The sequence below is a fragment of the Pristis pectinata genome, chromosome 13 (genome assembly GCF_009764475.1).
Source record: "Pristis pectinata isolate sPriPec2 chromosome 13, sPriPec2.1.pri, whole genome shotgun sequence".
NCBI classification, from domain to species: Eukaryota; Metazoa; Chordata; class Chondrichthyes; order Rhinopristiformes; family Pristidae; genus Pristis; species Pristis pectinata.
The window spans coordinates 38,472,627-38,485,731 of record NC_067417.1 but is presented as its reverse complement, the minus strand read 5'-3'; the positions used below and the strand labels follow the sequence as shown (position 1 = coordinate 38,485,731).

The 13,105-nt window shown below is 40.6% G+C and overlaps 1 protein-coding gene across 8 annotated transcripts in view; it reads right to left on the bottom strand.

Moving 5' to 3' along the window:
- The window catches only part of LOC127577102 (uncharacterized), a 31,874-nt gene that overhangs the window by 9,433 nt on the left and 9,336 nt on the right, over positions 1–13,105 (bottom strand). For 4 of the 8 annotated variants that reach the window (XR_007957324.1, XR_007957325.1, XM_052027989.1 and 1 more), the window contains exon 2: positions 558–719. The exons of 2 other annotated variants lie outside the window; for them this stretch is intronic. The gene's annotated coding sequence lies outside the window, so the exon portion shown is untranslated. Of the gene's footprint in view, positions 1–491; positions 720–13,105 lie in introns of all 8 variants that reach the window. 2 more of the 8 variants (XM_052027991.1, XM_052027992.1) reach the window with 1 other exon arrangement.

Below are 13,105 nucleotides of genomic sequence, written 5' to 3'. Positions count from 1 at the left end.
AGGTCTTTGGAAATAAAGATAAATTCTTGGTGAGGCAATGAAAGCAAGGAGCAAGTCTCGTCATAGTAAATCAAACTAAAATGCAAATTGCTACAGTGCCGGAGATCTGAAACAAAACAGAAAATCCTGAAAACATTCAAGAGGTCAGCAAGCAACTGCGTTGCGAGGGAACTAGAAGCTTAAATTGCAATGGTGTACATTATGACATCAAAATTAATGGCAATAAAGGAACATTCTCTGCTCCTTTATTCACCTTGCATTTGTGTGTCATTAGTCTGCACCACTGTAAGGAGGTATTCTAGACCAGTCACTTCTGTGGGATTCTGTACAAATAACTGGAAATTAAGCCAGGACGCGGAAACGCAAAATCATATCCTTGAACTCCAGTTTCATTTGAAGAAGCAAGTGAAATGAGGGGTTCCTGGGATGTCGGTGGCTCTGATATATTCTTTCTGAAATATCATACATTGCCACAATTAATGTTATATTACCTGCTTATTTGCCTGCTTTATGATACTTTGTTCTCATATGTTTACTCTAACCATGGCATTCCTCACCCTGTCCTGGGGAAGACTATAGGACAGTAATTAGGACAGTGATGTATATTGTCTCGATCCAGTGTAGATAAGTCCCAGCATGGCGAATCCAGATAAAATCAACTTATTAACAATTGATTACTATTGGAGGTTCCATTTGTTCCAAGGGTAGGCAGTAGTTTACTGAAACAACAAAAGAACACCACAGAAATACATTGTGAACATAATGTTTTGCAGAGTGCTTTACATATTGTCAAGTGACTTGATGTCAACCATATTTTGTACCCAAGACCTGGGTGGACCAATCTAGGACCTCGTCATCTGAGGAGAATGAGAATTTGATTTGCAGCAACATTTACTACAACTCACTCTTAACTGTACCACGTTTCATTCAACGTTTCTGCTGAAGCTGTGAAATAATTAATGATTTAATAAATTGTTCATGAAATTATTAATATACTTCAAAGTATCACTGAAGCTGGGATCTCACCGATAAACAGGGAGCTTTTAATCAAAGAATCACACAAGATCTGAAATTTACTTTCTTATAAATAGACATTTCAGCTTCAGTCAATCTTGATTGGCTCGTGCATTATATTTGGGGCTAAACCATATGGATCAGAAAAGTCTCAGGTATTGATCTGTGATTAATTACTTGATTTCAGCTATTGCACCATCGAATGTGTGGTCATTTTACTGGGCTTTCACTGCTTTACCCCTTTCCGGTTTGGAGAATGACATCAGTTGAAATTGGCTAGGTAATGATATCAAGACATACAGAACAAAGGCAAGCACATGAAATTGAGAGTTGAACAGAATAGTGAGCTGAATAGATTAATTCTGTTCTTATGCTTTTTGTGGAATCATAGAGTTTAAGATGGCATTTACATGTTTTGGGTTTGTTTATTTTAAATGCATCCATAATAAGTTCTTAATTGGCTATAAAGCTTATTGGAGATCTCAAGAACTGCATTATAATTCTTTTTAATCAAGCAACACATTGTCACAACAATGTGCCATGTTTGGCCATAACAATTTAAGCAAGTTAAGGTAAAATATATTACTATCTGTACTTTTCTGAAATTAAACAAGTCACTCACAAGCTAAATCGTGGACTAAGGTGCCACACATTTGTTATAGCTCCATCCTTTTGATTGTTCTGGAACATCAAAAATGATGGATAAAATTTGTTTGTTTCTTGACAAGCATTAAGTAAATCATATTGTTCCCAAGCCTTCAGATTTAAAGCATCGTAAATTGGTTTGTTTACCCTGCATTGTTCACATTAGTAAAAAAGGTGCAATGATGGGCCTATGGTTTTGTCCACATATAGGGCAACTTCACAGAACATACTGTATTTAAAGAAGACAGCAGGGTGAGTCACCTCCCACTTTTGCCTCTCAGGCAATACACTTGCCTGTGATTCACAGTTCTTTGATTTGTTCTGTGTAGCAGGACAAGAGCTTCTTGTGACCCGTCAAGGACATCTAAACGGACTCTAAGAGAAAGGGAGAGTCTTCCAGCAGCCAGACTGCAGCTGCCCAGGGGAAATTGTGGAGTAGTGGCAGAACATACGAGGTTGTCAAATCAGAAAGGCACTAGGATGCTTTATTTCACTGAAATATGTTACTATTTCCATTAATGCAACATTTGATTTATCACTGTTATAAAGCATTATCAAGAAAATAGCATTAATAATAAGCTTAATAGATAAAGGTAAGTTACACCAGTGTGGCAGCTACTGGCTTTGTGCATACCTTGGTCGCTAATGGAGTGCTGCCAATGGTATCACCACTGAGAAACACATTGAATATGTCAGCAGCCAAATGCTGAAAGAAGCACTCCCAGTTAGCTTAAGCACACTCTGCAAATCTTAGAAAACATTCGAACAGCCTGCAGTTAGTTCTGACGTTGCTGAGTCATGTCTCCCAATGTCAGAACAGTGTCCCTTTAAATAGTCACAATGCAACAAGATAACATGAAGTATCCCTGGTTGTATTCAGGTTCTTCAGCAAAGGTCATAGGTTACACATAAAAAAGCTCATACTTCTGCTGGTGAGGGAGGAAACATGTGGTGGGCATCCAGTAACAATTAAACACGTACGTATGATGCCAGAAAAAGTCAGATATCTACCATGAATTTACACCCAGAAGTACTTAGTTCAATTCAATGTGTACTGTTTCACCCCGAAATGATCACTGATGAGGATTAATTCATGAAATGTGTAATACCTCCTGTCATCCTGAGTCACATGCAACCAAATCAATTTGTGAGTTACCAAGTTTCCTGGAAGTGTTTATAACAAATAAGAAAATTCCATCAAACCAAGATCAGGCAGCCAGATCCTACCAATAAACCCCACTACAGTACAAATTTAGTTATCCAGCACATGGTGGACTTGATGGGTGCTGGTTAAACAAATATGCTGAGTTAAACTGATGTCAACCCGAATTGCCCCATGTACTCCCTTAGTGCTGCCCTGATATCAGCTGGTGTACTCCCACTGAAATGCTGACTACTGCACCAAGCCAGTTAATGAAGTGCTGGATAACTGAGCTTTTGTTGTACACTGAAATATAGAGAAAAGACCAATGCCATCTTGGCAACCTTAATGAGACACAGTCTGACTACATACACTAACCTACCCCTAGCAACATACCGGCCAAGAGGAGGAAGATTATAAACAAATGCAGTCGTTAGGAAAATTTCTCTGTAACTTCCTATGGTAATCAGGCACAATGTCAAGAAAATGCTATTTCCCCATAATTAGAGTAATGCCACAGTTTGCTGAAAGTCTTCACTCAGGAACTTGTCAAGTTTCTTTCATGGGCTGCAATAAAAGCTTACAAAATAATATTAAAATTTAATGTAATTATATTGTTAATTGTGTAATTAATTTTAATATAATCATTTAATATAAATTGTGAAATATTAATATCAATTCATTTATATTGTACAACAAAACATAAAAAGCAAAATAAACACCGTGGGGTAGGTTTCTGCATTCACTGCTTGACTGATAATCTAAAAGAGTGGATGACCCATCTTTTCTAAAACTCACATTTTTCATTCTATTTAATGGCAGTAAATGAGGGAGATTTATATAAAAAGCAGAACACTGACTCCATGGGATTTAAGACTGCTGCTGCTGGAAGTCTAAAATAAAAACAGAAAATACCAGAAATGCTCAACAGACTAGGCAATGACTGTGGAGATAAAAAACAGACTTGGCTGTGTGTTTGAAGCACTGTCACCTATGGGGCAATGGACTGGTGCTGGAAGATGGGATTAGGCTGGAAAGGTCTTTTTGACAAGCACCAATATGATGGGTCAAATGATCTCCTTTTGTGTCATACATTCTCTGTAATTTTATCATTCTATAATAAATGTTTCAGCTCAGTAATCTTTTAAACACTGACTGCACACAAGCTTGACAAACAGCACCTCATCTTCTATCTGGTCACATTGCAGCCTCTGGATCCAGTATTGAATTCTCCAACACCAGGTAACATGTCTCAGATTTCCAGCATCTGCAGTTTTTTATTTTTCTTTCCCCCTTATCCAGAACTTTCTGATGAAAGATAATCAACCTGAAATGCTAACTTTGTTTTTCTCTCACCTTAAATGTTGCCTGACCTGGCTCAAATGCAAACAAAAATCACCCTGAATTATTTTTGTCCTCTATTCCAGCAAAGAATAGGTCTGGAAATAATAAACTTTTTGGCATTGAATCTTTCTATTCGAATACAATTTTTGTGTGTGTGGGCCTTCTGATCCTTCTATGTTAATCTCACATCCAATCTAACTGAATCCTATCTAGTCCCTTAATGGGTTTGAAAATTTCAGCCTGACTCAGTGGTAAAATTCTCACTTCTCATTGCTTTTGTGGAACCATAACATGCATACATTGAGTGTCACATAATCCTAAAGAAAATAGTGACTGCATCTCGAAACTACTTATTAAATGCAATGCTCTGTGGGAGACTCTGAGTTCAGGTCTCAGCTATATTTTATTTGGTAGCACTCTCAGATTAAGAAGATTGGCGGGTTCAGTTCTACTTCAGAGCTTGACCTCAGCAACTAGACTGATATTTCGATGGTGTACTGTGTCTTTCAAATGAGCTGACATGTCATGTATTCCCTCCTGCCTTGGGTCAATACAAAATGATCCCACACTATTATTTAAAAGGATAACAAGGCAGTTATCCTTGGTGTCCTGGCTAATATTTGTCCCTCAATCAAAAAACTTGACAGTATAAAAGGAAGGGAAACTGTTGAAAACAATAGAAGTACAATAGATAGAATAAAATTAGGGAAATACGGCAGTAAGTCAAAATTAATGGCTGTTTATGTGAATGCACAAAACATTTGAACAAAGTGGGTTAATTAGTCGCATATATAGAGACAGATGACTTTCACCTCACAGACACTGCAGAGGCTTGGCTGCATTTTGGGCAAGGCTGGGAACCAAATATTCCAGGGTCCTTGACATTTCAGAAGATAGGCACAGTTAGGAAAAAGTGGTGTGAAGGAGGGGGCTCTGCTCATGAAGGATGACATAGGGATATAAAGATCTTGGCTCAGAGATGTAGAGAGGTGAAGTGAGTGAACAAAAGGATAGCAGATAAAGTATAACACAGTCAAATTTGAAGTTATCCACTTTGATGGGAAGAAAAGGTGAAATATTACTTAATATTGAAATTCAATTTTTAACAAGAGCTGTGGATGCTCTGGCAGTTGGGTACATTCAAGACTGAGATGGACAGATTATTGGACAACAGGGGAGTCAGGGGTTAAGGGGAATAGGCCAGAAAGTGGAATCGAGGCCCAGCTGTAATCTCATTGAATGGCTGAGGCACGCTTGAGGGGCTGCTTAGCCGACAACTGCTCTTACATTTTGTGAACTTACGTTCACATTCTTCACTGCCAAAACTACTCTGGTGTTCTTGGGGCATAGGTACCTTGCTGATTCTTTTATATACAACCAACTGCCTACATCAACCCATCTCTGCTGTTGCTTTCACCCTTGCCTTGTGTGAGGTGCTCTTGGGTTCTTTCGCCAATAAGCAAGAGACCATCCATTCAGCCATGTCGTCTTAGCTCTTACTCCCTCCAAGTGCAATCTTCCTCCCACTCCAGTGCTGAATCTTCTTTTCCATGTCGTTCCTCTCTCAAACATCTCCAACTCTCTCCAGACTTGGCTCATCCATTAAAATTCCTCCCTTGATCCCAATGAGCAATTTTTCCTCCTCACACTTACGCTAACGATAAATTAACCTATATGACAAGTATCCTAGTGGGCATGCATGGTAGTGTAGCGGTTAGTGTAACGTTTTACAGTGCGAGCGACCCAGGTTCAATTCCGGCCACTGTGAGGTGTTTGTATGTTCTCCCCGTGTCTGCATGGGATTCCTCCGGGTGCTCCGATTTCCTCCCACATTCCAAAGACGTACGGGTTAGGAAGTTTTGGGCATGTTAAGTTGGCGCCGAAGCGTGGCGACACTTGCGGGCTGCCCCAGAACACCACGCAAAAAGATGCATTTCACTGTGTGTTTCGATGTACATGTGACTAATAAAGATACCTCATCTCATAAAGTAAGAGAGAAAGAACTTTGTATTTATACGTCTTCAAAACTGGCTCTAAGTTGGTACATTGTACAATATTTAGGTGCCACACAATCACAGAATCATAGATAGATACGGTACCGAACAAAGTCATTCAGCATCTGTTCCCTAACTTTGTCAGAGCTATCCACTCGATCCCAGTCTCTTACTCCTTTCCCATACATCCGTAATTTTTACTCGTTCAAGTATTTATTCAATTTTCGTTCAAAAGTTACCATTAAATCTAGACAAGAAAACCAGGAAACTTGAAGAACTCAGTGGGTCAGTCAGCATCTGTGGAGCCAAAAGGTGTAAGTGAACGTTTCAGGTCGAGACCCCTGCATCGGGATTAAAAGGGAAGAGGAAAGATTGCCAGCGTCTAGCAGTACAGGTGGGGGGTGAGACAGTGGCCGGGGGGGTGAGACAGTGGCCGGTAGGTGAGAGGTGGGACCAGGTGAAGAGGGGATGATGGGCAGATGGAACCATGTGGGAGGCCGGGAGGGGAAAGGTGAACAAAGGGAGAAGGAAATTAGGTGGACAGCTGAGTGGTGTGTCGGAGGAGAATGCTGGAGGTGCAAGTTACCTGGTATCTAGTTCCACTGCCTCTTTGTGCAGTGCATTTCACATCTCCCTAGATAAAGAAATGTTTTCTCATCAAAAGAAAAAAATCTGCAAGTTCTGGAAACCTGAAAGAAAAACAGAAAGTGCTGGAAATTCTCATAGATACTGCCTAATCTGCTGAGTAAGAAATGGAGTTAATGTTTCAGGTCAATGATCTTTCATCAGAGCTCAAAAAAATGAGAGTTCATTGGACTGTACCACCAACCCTTCAGCCAGGCTATCAAAACCTTTTGAAACACCTCTATCAAATTTCTGCTCAAGTCTCTCTGTTCTAAGAAAAAAAAGTGTAATGCAAATCATGCTCATTGTGGTCTTCTGGATTAGATTGCCCACTAAAGGATTTGAGAAGGATTTGCAGGTTTCTCTCCCAAGGGATCGCATTACTCATGATGGTAGAAGTGTCTGAAACATATGACTGCATGGCATAAGACAGATGGATCAGCTGCTCTTTTCCTGTGCAATATTTTCATGTGGCACTTGTCAGAGCAGAAAGCAGTTTGCAGTACAGCCATTTGGTGACCAGGGAGTGGGAGCTGCAACCTGACTCAAACTGGCATTTTAAAGGGGAAAAATGCAGGAATCAAGTAGAAGTTTCCGCATTTGCAGAGTACAGACAAGCTGACATTTTGAGTATAAAACTTCTCTCTTCATTACACAGATGCTGTTCTGTTCTCACAATATCTTCTATTCGTGGCAATGTTTTTAAATTTAATTTCAGTTTCAATAATACTTTGTCATCAGGAATCACACAATAGGACAGCCTTTTGTGACAGAGAAAAGCATGATAAGGGAAGATGTAAAACAGTCTTATTGGAGGACCACCCACATATACCTGATAATTACACTTTGAATGGGAGAGTGGGCACAATTAACATTGATGTCTACTTAAGTATTATTATCAGGTGACAGAAATTCCAAAATTAAACATCATGCCATTGTTCAGTTTTGTTGAGATTCTAAATTGATAAGTAAGAAATAATTATCACCATAATGTAACCCTAGAAGGAGAAATCATTGCAAAAGTGTAAATGTTAAGTAGAAACAGAGCCATGAGGTAGTAGTACGACAGAGGGGATTTGTAGAGGAGAGGAGGAGGGCAACATTGTTCCTGTCAAAGACCGCAAAGAGGTCCAGAAGGTCAATAAAAAGATAACACAGAATGACCTCAGTGACTTTAATCAGTAATCTCAGTGCTGTGACAGATGCAAGTCAGACTGTAGGGATTCAATTGAGATGGTAGGAGGAATGTGTATGGAGCTGCATTGGGAACCAAAGGTTAAATAATCTTGGAGAAGAAAGGATTTTACAAATGGGACAATATTTAGAGAGAACAATAGGATCAAGGGTTGGCTCTTGAAGGAGTGGGATACAACTTGTGCGTTTAATGTTGTAGGGGAATAATACCCAAGGAAAAATAAGCAATTGATAACATTGATGATTTATGAAAACTGATTGGAGAAGTTTCTGGCAGTTGCATTACATGGTCTCATACCTCTCCACTCAGCCAAACAGCTTTATTCCATGCCCAATAATTTTATCACTTGTCAAACAAAAGTGTTCAAATGGCTTGCTTGCAATAGTATCCAGCAGTTTAATGTTGAATTCCTGATGATTCCATGACAATCCTGGAGGACTGGCCTGTACAGAAGCACAAATTCTTTCTTTGATTTTAGCATGAATTGATGGTGTTGAACCAATCGCCAGCTTTAGTCGTCTTTGTTAACATTTCTGCTTCGTCCCAGGAGAAGGAATTGGTTGTCAAATATTAGAATGAAGGGACAATCCAGGGACAAAAAAAAAGCACAGTAAGTCAGCCAGCAATACACATCAGTTTGAGGTGCAATCAGAAACATTTGTTCTTTAGGTGGATTTCTATAGGCAATCACAAAACTGGTTTTCTCTTCTGACCTCACAGAGGAAGATTGTGTGTCTGGTTTTCTAAATTGAGTGCGTAGAACATAACAGCACTTAAGACATTTTGGAGACTTGCATTACCAGCAAATGTAATGTCCCTAACACTTGAAAATAAAAACCCTATGACTCCACTTTGGATGTTCTTTCTGCTTCTGAAACTCTGCCTGCAGTATTAATCCTGCTATTAAGTTTGGCATAGCTGAGTTTCTCAGATTTCAGTAATTCCAGAAAGCTACTTAAAAGAAGTGGTTGTCAAAATTATGGGTATATTGAAAGTGATCTTTCAAAGTTTCCACAATTCTGGACTCGACACCAGATTTGAAAGCTCACCAAACATGATGAGACTATTGAAGTCAGAAGGGAGAGAGAAAATGAGGAAATGCAAAGCAGTAAATCAGACTACAATAGTTAGGAAGATGTTGGAATCTATTCTTAATCAGTCCATTGAGATCAAGGATGACTTACTTCCATGCTGGCTTTTGGGTTGTGAGCTGGGTAATGAGGCTAATGTGAGAACCGCAGACTCTCCTATACACGGCAGCTGATGGCTGGCAGGACAGAGGGTGGGTAGTTTGTGAGGTGGTGCACTCCTTCCGCCACTTAAGTGTGAGCTCCCAATGCATGACCTCCAGCTTCTCAATGCCATCCCAAATGCGCCTTCTCCACTTTGAGTAGTCATGGGTGAAATATTCCCAGATATTCCCCAGATCGGTCCATCCAGAGACATGATCTTCACTGGGCAACAACTCCAAGTAAAACGTGGGGTGCAGCACTAGTCACTATACATGGCCTTTCTCAACCTACCCAAAGTCTCTGACTCGATTAAGTGCTGTTTAACACCACCCCCCCCTCAAACTTGGCTGCCCACAGAAATTGGTTTCCATCTTATGATTGCTCCACTAGTCTGCAAGTGATGATATTAGCCAATGAGCCTACAATAGAACTATTCTCAGTGAAGACTGGTGTCAAGCAAGGCTGCGACATTGTCCCACTTCTCAATCTTTCTTGCCATAACGAAGCATCTCACTTCCAGCAAAACCTCCTGTGGAGTTTGCTATTCTTCAGAACTAATGAGAAAGCTGTTCAAACTGGAGCAACTGAACTCCAAACCCAAGGTCACCCAATTGCCAATAATCGAGCTGCAGTATGGAGATGATGCTTGCATTTATGCTCAGAGGTGGAGCTATCAGCCATCAGCGACACTTTTACCGATACTTATCAGAGGATGGCCCGTACAATCAATCCTTGCAAGACAAAGGTCCTGTACCAACCTGCCCCTGCTGCAGCACACTTTGGGGCTTCTGTAAGCTGGGAGTTGACTGGTTGTCTGTGAGGTGCTGCCTGGGAGGAGCTAAGGTTATCTGGTCAACATGGACAAACAAATGTAGGACTTGTGAAATGCAGAGTCGGCTGGCACGTCCTCCACTCCCAGAGAAAAAAAAAGGGAGGGGGAAACGACTCTGCATTTTGCAACTCCCAAGATTAGTTTATTCATGTTCTCACCCTCTAACTGCTTCCATTTACTCACTGACCAGATAACCTTGTTTACAGCTTATCCCTATGGTCACCTTGGTTTTACCCCATCAGAGACATCCCCTCCCCTACCCTCCCTGCAGCTGTATAAGCTTCTTTTGCCTCCTTCACGGTTCTGATAAAGGGTCTTCAACCTGAAACATTAACCTTGTTTCTCTTCCCACAGATGCGACTGGACCTGCTGAGTATTTCCAGCATTTTCTGCTTTTATTTTAGATTTCCAGCAGCTGCAGTTTTTTTTATTTTCTGGTGGGATGGTGCCTGGAATACTGTGTGCACTTTTGGTCATTTTCACAGTGTGAGTAATTTGTACTTTTTTGGAGTTGGTAAACTTCATTCACAAAACAGTCTCCGCGACTTTGAGAATTGGGGGCTTGCTCGGGAGTAGGTGAAAGGTGGGGTTGAGGGTCCCGAGCAGGGCCGTAGCCCCCCTCCCCACCACCACTTTCCCAATAAGGATGTGGGCGTACGCCTGCCTATTTGACTATTCAACAGTTTATGGTGCCCTGCCAAACGCGGTCAGATTTGCGTTTGCCCCTATGGAGGAAACAATCGCTGGTGGGAGACCACCTTGTGTATCACCACCTCTCTGTGCACAAACATGGCCTGAAACCATGGGACTACTGATACTTTAATCTTCGTTGGAACTGTCAGATATGAAGAGGTGTGAACGGCAGGACATACATCGTCACTAACGTTTCACTAAATTATACTTGCTCCTATCCACAATTATGATGCTGCATTTTTAATGTACAGATAAAACATTATTTAAAATACTTTTTAAAACAATAAAATATTATAGATTTTCTTTCAGACTTTTCGGATTTATTTAAACCACTTCTTGTGAAGCGAATGTTGTTTCCATATTGCCAATCGAAAATGATTGACGTTACTGGGCTCAGAATGATACATATCTAATGCAGAGCGCAGCGACACATTTCAATTACACTCTGCGCTGAGGTTAGCTACAACTGACCTCTGCAATTGCCGATACAAAGCGAGCTTTTCAGTTGCAATTTATTAATTTACGAACCAGGGCGGTAACATTGACTTTCTGTGTACGTTTAAACCTCAGAGCAGACGGGAAATTGAAATGGTGGTTGACATGCTTTTCCAATACAATGTCACACAGGTTTACAGTTAAACTTTTGTCTCGATAAACAGGAATAACTGGAGAATAACAGCAAATAGTGACAATACATTCCTTATTATAATACATTTGGAAATTAGGCAATTGGCCTGATGCTTATTAAAACATTCATGAACACTACCGGCCTGGAAGTACATTATAATTACAAACTGTAGTGTCAAAACAAAGATTAGTGGGTTTTAGAAGCACTTGAGAACAAACGCTTTAGAATTCGAATTAGTGAAGTTTTCTATTAGTCTAGTTCCGATATCTTGCGGAACGGAATTCAGCAAGGTATGTTAAACATAGAACAGTGCAGCGCAGGAACAGGCCCTTCGGCCCACCATGTCCGTGCCAACCAAGTTGCCAAATTAAACTAATCCCATCGAGCGGGACATGGTCCATATCCCTCCATTCCCTGAATGGAGGGTGCCTGTCTAAATACCTCTTGAACTTCACTGTTGTATCTGCTTCCAAACCCACCTATGGCAGCGCACTCCAGGCACCTACCTTGCAAATTTCCTTTAAACACCCCAATTTCATCTGTATTTTTTGTCACATTGCAGGTTGCAAGGCACTACACCTGATATATGTTGGTCAGTTGTGTACATTTTTGTCAGCAGTGGGCATAGAGGACTTGCAGAATGGCGTTATTCCGTGGAGAGGAAAAGGTTAAAAGACTGTGTAGGACCAGTGGGGAAAATTCACTGGATGTGAGGTTTGGGTTGGGTACCAGTTCTGTAGATATTTAGGCAGGCAATCTACACTGTGCATCAAAGATTAGACCATACAAGTCCGAAGATGCTCCTGGAAATCCTTCTGTTTTGAGGACAGCTGTATTGCCTCATTGTATTTTTGCCCAAATTGGCAGATTAAGCTTTAAAGCAAGAACCAAATAATTTAATGATCTAAACAAAATGAAAGGCCTTTTTTCATTCTCATATTCTGATATCATCAATGAAAATAACATTTCATAATGTATTGAATTAACCATAATAATGAAAGTAGATTTAATGAAATGAGCCACAATTTTGCCACTAATCAACTAAAACCAAACTCAAATTTCCACCTCTGCAAATGTGATACCATTGAAAAGCTGAGCATCAGTTGGAAGGACACCCACGTCACTCACTGCATACATCTAGCTGGCCTTGGAGCAAATCTGGACTGAACACTGTCTTATAACAGCCATATTAACAAAATTAAGAAGCCTGTGTCTGAAATAACATCATTTGCAAGCTTGTAAATTCAAAATGGGGAGGTCACACCCACCTACATTAAAACCTCAGTGCTCGCCCCTTGTTACTTCGGTGCTAAGTTTGTGAACATTCTGTTCATGCAATAAAAACCAACCCAGCGCTGAATCACTAGCTGCCTTTAGACAAGATATGTCAACAGCTTATATATTCTCACTGAAATAGCACTACCAGACATCTGGAGAGCCAAGGAGAAAAGAAACAGTAACCAGACACCCCCTGCATGGTCATACCACTACAGAAAATTGCTCATTATACAGAAGGTGAGGATACAGTTGGCCAGCATTACTGCTACAAGAGATTTGACAGGTGCAATTTGCAGATTTTGACAGTGGGGTCAGTAAGGGCATTAAGGCAACTGAGCAGCCTCACATAGGGGCAGAAGAGAAATCGACCATTTGGAAAGTCCTAAACCTCCCTTGTACCCAAGTCAGCCTGTCACAAGCAAACTTAGTGAAATGTGCTGTCTGCAGTCACCAAGACCCATGATTGCAACAAGAGGTCAACTATG